Consider the following 9,560-nt stretch of genomic DNA (forward strand, 5'->3'; position numbering starts at 1 on the left):
GTGAGCGTATGCTTGTCCCATGAAGCTCCACACACGTCCCTCCTCTTTGTAAATTTTTGGATTAACTGGGAGTTAGGGGGTGGAGTCACACACTGCCAAGATGGTGACGGTAGAGCAGCTCACTCTGAGCTTCAGAAACCATCTTTATTTACAGTCTTTGCTCAGCACCACCACTTTCTAATAAATGTTGGTACACAAGATGTGGTTTCAGTGGGGGGGGGTTTTACTAGAAAAGAATGAGAAGTGCTGATAGTCGATCTCTGCATCGACTATGGAAGGTGCAGTGAAAAGCTCCAGGTGAGGGTCAAACCCAACGCACCTTCTCACCTCCACACAGCTGACCAGACATTCTGTGAAGCAGCCGTGAATGTGAGATCGACAGTTTCAGAAAGTTACGAGAGTTTCTGTCTCTAACAAGCCCCCAACGTCATGGAAGTGCAACCAGTAAATCACTGTAGTGTGTGAACCCCCACATCCTCAGTCCCCTCCCTCTTCTGCTGTCCTAGTTCATCTAAACAAACACACAGATCAGACCTCGGCTATCAGAACCATCAAGCCTCCGACGGTGTCCCGCTCCGTGTCCCTCGTCGTCTCCACCAAACATGGGATCATTTGACGGAAAAGCATATGTACGTGCATCTGCTTCCTGTGACTCCGGCAGAGCCGCGGACACGCGACGGCGGCGTCTCAGGCGGCCGAGGACTGACTTTAAACCGAGCGGCCATCTGTCTTTCTCCTCTCTGAGTTTTTCTTGGCGCCCGAGGGTGCAGCCGGCGGTGGGGGGCGGGGGCAGAGGAGTCGCCCTCTCCTCAAACACATCGAGACAAAAGAGTCTCTAAAGAGAAGAAAACGACAACTGCTCATCCAAGCAGTCCCGCTGAGACCAGGTCCAGGTCCTCAGAGGCTGAGCAGCGTCACGTGCTCCCGGAAACATGACGACAACAACAGTTTAAAGACATTAAAGATCTGATGCATTCAAATATGACATTAAAACATGAAACGTGTAATGACAAGTAAAGGTATTTATATAATAAACAATGGTAGCAATACATACGGATGATTTACTTATAGATGTAAACGCAAATGTAAAAATATGTGGGAAAAAAACAAAAACAAACTGTATTGTGGTTTTTCTACTGTAATAATTCTGTAAAATCGCTCAAAATATTTTTGTTTTCTTGTGATTTTTTACATTGATTGTTTTCATCTGTGTGTAATATAATAAATTATAAAAAGCAAAAACAAAGAAATGTACTGCATTCACTTAAAGAAGTAAAATCTGAATTTCTGAATTAACGATGAAATTATCTCGTCAATTCAGAAAAACAGGAATTTTTTTAACTTTTCTCTTAGAAAATAAACTAATAAAAATCCTGTTTTTCTGAATTAATGACAAAATCATCTGGTTTCTAACAGGTTTTTCTGAAGTATTTTTTAAATTTAAAAAATTTTTCCCAGAATATTTAAATAATTATATCGTTAATTCAGAAAAAATAGATTTCTTAGTGAATGAGTTACACTTCCATGATAAATCTACACTGTATGTCAAAATAATTGTGTGCAGCAGTGTTCTGTTTGATTAACTGCAGTGATCCGTGATCTTGTGACCCACGACCTGGTCTCAGGTTGGGAACCACAGCTCTGTGATCTGACTGCTCAGGTATGAATGTGTTTTCAGGTGTGATCGTCTGGACGGAGATCTGTTCAGTTTGCAAACGCTGTTTTAAAATGAAAACGTAGTCGTCAGATGATCGAAGGCTTCGTTTCAACAACATGAAAACAAGAAGCGTCCTCCCTTCCCCTCTTTGATTGTCTACCTGTGATCCCACCTCTCACTTCAACAGGTGACAGGTTGAATATTTTCTACATGATGTGATTGTAAAGCTCTTTGAATGTCACCAACTTTTCTGGTGTTTCTCTTCTCTCTGCTGAGCTCAGTCACTTCACTCTTTTCTTTGTTAGAGAATTACATTTTGACAATGGCATCGAGTCCCTGATCCTGGTCTCAGCTCTTACCTTTCCTGCCCCCCCCCCCCCCCCCCCTCCTCCTCCCATCAGCCCCTGCTCTCTGACTCCACAGAGGGGGAGTCGAGTTGGGGGAGGGTTTGAGGACTGAAGGATTTGGCAGAGTTTAGCCTCTAAGAGTCCAGCGGAAATGGGAGGACAGGTTCATCAAAGACTCCCCCTCGTCCTCCCCTCCTCCTCCTGCCTGAACAGGAGAGGCCATAATGAGGCTGGAAGAGGTGGGCGGAGCTCTGAAGGGCCAGCAACTGTCGGCCTGTGTCCCGCCGCCAAACGGACGTGACATGAAACTGTCACCGGGGCTTTCAGTGCAGGTCTGCCTCATTCAGGCGGGAGGAGGTGGCGGTTGGCGAGTTCTGGAACGAGTCCACACACATTCGAGACCAACCAGGAATCTGATTTCCACCTCGGGCTAATGATGGTGATTTTGAAGGGGGGGGGGGGGGGGGGGGGGGTTTCTCCTCCTGTCGCTCACCATCGATAACCTCCCTAATGACCTGCGTGAACGCAGCCCGCAGGAATGTTCGCTCACCTTTGCAGAGGAAGTGATCAACACAAGCTTTCCTGCTAATTGAGGAGAAAATAATACGGTGCGCGCCCCCGGCCGCGGCCCGACAAATGAGAGAGGTGTTTAGAGAATAAGAGGTGGATGGGGCCCGACAGCGGGGGCCCCATTGTGTCGGCGCAACACGAAGGGGATCAGCAACCGGGAGGGGGGAGGAGGGGGGGGTTTTCTGAACAAATCCAAAAGGAACAAAGTGGGATTATCAGGTTCCCAGCGGCATGGGGCTATTCCTCCCATAACGTCATTAGACGGCATTAAAGCGCTCAGCTTTTCTCTCCCTTCATACGAGTGAAAACCCCGAGCAGTCCCGCAGGAGATTAGTCCACGACAAGGTCTAATTGACAAACCGGGAGCGCGGACCGTCAATGGAGTGATGTTATCCCCGCTGTCGCTTTGAGCGGCAGAACAAGAGACGCACAAAAAGGATTAGTGAGGCTGATAGCTGCGAGGAGAGAGAGGAGAGTTTAACTTCCTGCTCAGGAGTTTCCTCAGTTTCAGATCAGGATATTTAAGAGTGGAACAAAGTGCAGTCGATTCTGGTTAATCCATATTCCACCAAGCAGCACTCTTATTATGAAGTCAGGACTGTTTCTGAACACCGGCCCCGAGTGACTGATCCTCTACAGACAAATAACACAACATTAGTTCACTCCAGTTCCGTTTCCTACAGAATACAGCACAGAGGATTGAGAGACACATTAAACTACCTGAATCAACACAATAGAGGAAATTATTGATTAATGTATCTGCTGCAAAATATACAAAAAGCAGATGAGCTTGTATATGAAGGTTCTTGTGCATTTTATGATCCAGCATGAAACTTTCTCCGTGTTTCTATAAACCATAAAGTTTATTTTCAGACGTGGAGACGTTTCAGATGTGACCTCTGGGACAGGGCGGAGCCTCCTGGAGTAACGAGTGTGGTCCAGACCAAACTAGCATGTTAGCTTCTGATTAGAGTGTTCGCTAATGTGCTAGCTAAACATGTAACTCCATAGAACACACAGCAGAAGTACATTACATTAACACCTGGGAATGGGGGGGTCTGAAGTTCCCCTGCAAAACTGGTGCTCTAAGCAAAATGATGTTACACGGCCACAGATGCAAATAATCATCTTTATGCAATTTTGGCAAAGATATACATGAAATCCAATGCTGATGTCAATGACCTTTTAAGGTCACCAGAGGTCAGACACAAACTGCCTCCACGTCTGAAGTAAAACCTCGGGGTGTGTAGATTATATGCTGAAACTTTCATGCTGTATTCATAAAATGCACCATTGGTTTGTCTGTCTGCTCCTCTAATATATATCACCACAATGTTTACGGACATATTTAATTTGTTGTACCTGTCCACCTGCTCACCTGTTGCTCTCTGTGTATGACAATAAAGTTTATGAATCTTTAATCTGAATCCACCTCTGTGCAACTTGTGTTCAGTAAAATGTGGCTCTGCCCGTCACAGGAAAAAAAGTATTGTTAAATAAAATCCAGGCAACAATTTCGATTCCTTCAAAACGCGTCAGAAAAATCAAGAGTTGGTCTTTACATGTGATTTCTGAGCAGTAGAGTTGGAGTTGGAGTTGTGCTGCTTTTGTCCTGCATTAATCTTCTTGTCACTGGGTTTCCTGACTGTCAGGCAGGTGAACCACAGTCCTAGGAGGCTCCCTAATAAATAATAACGAGAACTAGAATCACCGCCTCGCTGCTGTATCCCTCCGCCAACCAGACAATTGTCCACAAACATGGTCACAGTTTCTCTTTCCTGAGTTCCAGCATTGAATAATGACCAGAGGTAACATCATGATGTCATGGTGAAGTTGACCTTTGACCTTTTGGGAAATTGTTCATAATTAGTTTTTATGACCAAAAACATTGTTTTTTGAATGTTTGTGCCAAATTTACCACATTCAAAAAGCCAAATCCTTGTTTTGTGAGGCGACCGTGACCGTGACCTTTGACCACCGAAATCTAGTGAACGTTTGTGCCAAATTAGAAGAAGTCCCTTCAATGCGTTACTGAGATAACGTGTCCACGGGAATGAGACCTCTGACTGTCAGTCACTACTCTGATTCCACTTTAATGAAACTTAACACTTCCTGCAGTTGTTTCACATTAAAAGCCTGTGAGGAAAGCGAAGTATTTAGCACTTTGAGCCACCGGAACATCTGTGCAGGAAGTTTTTTGCCTCAGAGTTAAATCTCCTTTTCCTCTTTCATATTTTATTTCTGTCTGAACTGATGTGAATTTAAACAGTAAATAAGGTAATTACAATAATTGTCACCTGACTCCTGCTGCTGCATCACATTCTGTGTTCAATCAGCCGTCAGGACGCCACCGAGGCCACGACACGGCGGCCGCCTGACTCGTTCCCGCGTCCACTCCAGAGCTCATTTCAACCCCGGGCTCTGCAGAGAAAGCAGCCCTGCCTAATGTCCCACTTCAGCCCCCATAGTCGGAGGCTGTAATTAAAGGGTGATTAAGAGGCTGGAGCTTGATGAATGGAAACCTAAATAGTCTAAATACCCCATGCTGCTCTGCTGTTGGACACAGCGTGGAGGACTTAATTGATTCAGGCTAATCAGTGGTCAGAATTAAAACAGTCACAGTTGTCTGGGAGAGACGAGGAAGGGGGGGGGGGGAGTGAGGAGGATGAGGAGAACAGAAGGTTGAAGGGAAAGAAAGAGGAGGAGGAGGGAGGATGTGTGTTATTGTGGAAGGAAGGAGCAGCTCGGCAGAAGGCGTCCGGTATTCTCCTGCATAAATTAAGGAAGCTCACACACACTCACACACACTCACTCACACACACACACACACACACACACACACACACACACACACACACACACACACACACACACACACACACACACACTCTCTTTACAAACACACTGGCGGATATTAAAGGAACAGTTTGTCAGACAATTAGGTGATATGGAGACTCATTAGCGTGGAACGTGACGGCCAACTACACGTCTGACTCTGGCATCGAGGCGCCGCTGAAGGAAGATCCTGCAGATGATTTTAAAAACGTCTTCCTGAAGGTTTGATGATGTTTTACACATCAAATTAATTAAAAAATAAAACTAGAATCACCTCCTCGTGGTCGTATCCCTCCGCCACTCGGACTAGTTCCAGGTGACATCCCTGTTTATCCAGAGTCATAGAAAATATGAACCACCTGTTTGAAATTTTGTCATAATTTTTGTGTGAAGTCACAATGCCCTTGACCTTTGACCCCCCAAAATCAAATCAGTCAATCCTTGAGTCCAAGTGAACGTTTGTGCCAAATTTGAAGAAGCTCCTTCAATGTGTTACGGAGATATCGCTTTTACAAGGCCGAAATCGTGTTTTGTGAGGACACCGTGACCTTTGACCTTTGGCCACCAAATTCTATTGAGTTTGTCCTTGAGTTGAGATGAATGTTTTTACCAAATTCTACCAAATTTGAAGAAAGAATATCTCCATAACACCTTCAGGGAGTTTCTTCAACATGGATGAACTGATAAGATTTTGGTGGTCAAAGGTCAAAGGTCAAGGTGACCTCACAAAACACTTTTTAACCATAACTCAAAATAGGTGGCTCATATTTTCTATGACTGTGGATAAACAGGAATGTCACCTGGAACTAGTCTTAGTGGTGGAGGGATACGACCACGAGGAGGTGAATCTAGTCCTCTTTAGTCCGGTGTCTACCTGAACATGAAGACAAACATTGAACCTGATTCATCCTGTCACCTCACAGCTGAACTGTCCGTCACCAAAGCACTGAGCTTTATAACCTGTGACCTTTGACCTGCTGCAGCGTGTGAACAGCCTGAAGTCTCCAGCAGCATATGTCACGTTACACTCAGTCACACCGCAGAACGACAACGTGTGTGAAGAGCCGCCGTCCTGCAAATAACTTCACCAAACAACAACAACAACAACAACAACGCTGCTGTGAAAACACGACGCCCGGCACAAAACAATGGCCGCCTTGTGTGTCGGCGTGTGTTTGGCACGGCTGCGCGGTGAAATATGTCACGGCAACATGTTCGGCCTCGGAGTGGAAGTGAAGGCGACGCCTCCAGTTCTCACAGGGAGAGTAAACTGCAAATGAATCACAAGTGATACACACTCAAAAAAAAAAACTGCCTACAACTCACAACCACAGGCACTCAGAGAGAAGTAGATAAAACACACACGCACGCACACACATGCACACACACACACGCACACACACACACACACGCACACGCACACACACACTGTCACTTGTATTTAGGCTCAATAACAATCAACAACTTGTTTCCATGTGTCTGCTGAAGCTTCTCATATCAGCTTCTTAACATGTTACTGTTCACACACACACACACACACACACACACACACACACACACACACACACACGTAAAGTGTTTCTAAATCTCAGAATGATACCCATTTATTTTGATTTTCTATGTCTGGATTTTAAAGCTTGAGACTCAAACAGATGTAAAACTTCAGATTCGATCGTTTTGTCGTTCAGTATTGATTGACTGAGCGATTACATCACCAACACACAGTATTCATAACCAAGATGGAGGTACAGGCTACAAACAGCTGGGACCTTCTCTCACTCACTTTGTTGATGATGGTGTTGGATGGTAAATAAATAATGGGCAAAATGCAAAATGCAAAAAAAAAAAAAAACTTAAGTTAATGTTAAACAACGCTTATTTACAAAAAAAAAAACCCTTCAGGTGCAGCAGAAATCTCACCTTTGAGTTGCTTGTTCAGTTTTCTAAGCTGTGTCCTAAGACACAGAGCTAATTTCCCCTTCATGACACCTGTTTATAAAACTCACCTGTTTATTATTAAGGACTACAGTTATGGAGGATTGAGGGCGTGGCCTCTTTGAGTGACAGGTGGGTGAGCGTATGTTGGACACACCTAAGTCTCAGCTCCACACATGTACCACCTCTTATATTATCATATTTGGATTAGGTGAATTAGGGGCGGAGTCAGATGCTGCCAAGATGGCGACAGTGGGGCAGCTCACTCTGAGCATGACTGTGTCAAGTTCACATCAATGATTTAACACTGACGTCATCTTCACTGTGTGTTTGTGTTGTTTTTGTTCTGACTCTGCCTCTGTTGACTCAGTCTGTGACTTCCACAGATCTGGGTTCAGTTTGTGGTTTAAGGTTCAAGTAGGTGATAACAGCTTAAATAAACAGCTTCACCGTCGGAGACTGTTGCCAGGAGACGAGTCAGCAGGTTGTTTAAATAGTCTATCGGGGAATTTTCTCATTGTTGTCATTGACACTGTAACAGGAAGGTGCAGGGCAGCGGGAAGATGTTTTAAGTTGGAGGTGTTGCAGTGGGAGGAGCATTTCACCCAAACCCATACAATACAACCTGTACAAACACAACATGGGCCTACAACAATACCACTGCAGCACAGATGAAAGAAGCAGCAGCCAGGTCTATAAAACAAACACAGGAATTCAAATGCTATTACACAACAACAGCTCACAATAATGTCATAAGACTGCAATACACATGTCCAAAAACCCATTGCGCATGACACACAAGAACATATGCAACAAAGGTGTGTTAAACTGCTCGGCCGCAGCTAAATCCAAATAACTTACCTTGAGCTGCAGGTCAGGTGCTCCAGTAGTTGTAATAATCCAGATGTGGATTCATCTCAGGTGATGTGGAAGTGAAGTCTCTCATCAGGGCACGGTGTCCACCGAGTTCAAAATGTCGGTGTGGACTTGCATCGAGGAGAGGTGAGCTCCTCCCTGCTCAGGTAGACATGCTGCTTCACCTTGGACTGCGACACAAGACTCTCTAGTGACGTCGCCAGGTATTTTGTGCCGGAGGTCCCGGACAGTCTGGGTCCAGCTCCTCGGGAAGGTGAAGCGGCACCGAATCAACCGGTTTCCCTCCGCTGCCTCTTCACGCAGGCAAATCACACAACGTGACGACGCTCCGCCACGTAATGAAGCCACTTCCGTTTAGCAAACCAAGCTGGTGTAAATACGCGGGAGAGCGTTTCTTTCCCAAAACGTCTGGCCGGAAAATTGACGTTGGGTGGCGGGAAAAGCTCGTCAAATGCCGCCAAATGAGTCCTAGCTCGACATCTGTTAGCAGCATGCTAAGTGGCGGCGTTGCTAGCTGGTATGTGTCTCCCTCTCAGAGGAAAAACTACAACCAAAGGAAAAAGATGGCGTCGATCTCCCGGGAAGGCTGGGCGTCACCTGTTGCTCTCGTTAGCTGGTGGTTTGCCCAAAAAAATCCATGTGATGTTATCCTTCGATTAGCTATCAATAACAAAACAGCAGCAGGTTGTAAATTTATAATCCTAATTTAGAATTGACATGACACGCCCACCACTGCCTCTGATTGGCTGATGATCATTGCCTTCGCTGGTTGGATTGGTTGGGTTTAGACATGTTAGGGTCATGGTAAAATAAAATAAAAACAGTTGCAGAAAACACCTTAAATTGAGTTTTTCCTTTAAATCGGAGTTAAGATTAAAGCAGTTACACAAAACACCTTAAATTAAGATTTGATGAATTTCCCCTAGGGGATAAATAAAGCATCTATCTATCTATCTATCTATCTATCTATCTATCTATCTATCTATCTATCTATCTATCTATCTATCTATCTATCTATCTATCTATCTATCTATCTCTCTATCTATCTATCTAAATTAAGATTTTCCTTCAAGAATGCGTAAGATTTCCTTAAAATAAAAACAGTTGCACAGAACACCTTAAGTTAAGATTTTCCTTAAAGTCTGAATTAAGGTTTCCTTAACAAAACACCATTAAGTCTTCTCCTTAAGGTTTCCTTAAAATGTTCACTTAAGTATTCAAAGTTTTCTCCTCATCTTAGTCTTATACTATTTACCAGCTTCCCATAAGTGATAACAGGTATAACTAGCTAATTGCAGCAAACAAACGGTCTCCATGGAAACAGTAGAATTTTACTGCTG

The 9,560-nt window shown here is 44.5% G+C and overlaps 1 long non-coding RNA gene across 2 annotated transcripts in view; it reads right to left on the reverse strand.

Annotated features, from left to right (window-relative positions):
• LOC130173216 (uncharacterized) overlaps positions 1-8,478 on the reverse strand; it is a 28,782-nt gene extending 20,304 nt beyond the window's left edge. For both annotated transcript variants that reach the window (XR_008828385.1, XR_008828384.1), the window contains exon 1: positions 8,206-8,478. This is a non-coding gene — a long non-coding RNA (uncharacterized LOC130173216). The remainder of the gene's footprint in view (positions 1-8,205) is intronic.
• Between the last annotated feature and the right edge of the window lie 1,082 nt (positions 8,479-9,560).

Source organism: Seriola aureovittata, chromosome 8 (genome assembly GCF_021018895.1).
Source record: "Seriola aureovittata isolate HTS-2021-v1 ecotype China chromosome 8, ASM2101889v1, whole genome shotgun sequence".
Classification (NCBI taxonomy): Eukaryota; Metazoa; Chordata; class Actinopteri; order Carangiformes; family Carangidae; genus Seriola; species Seriola aureovittata.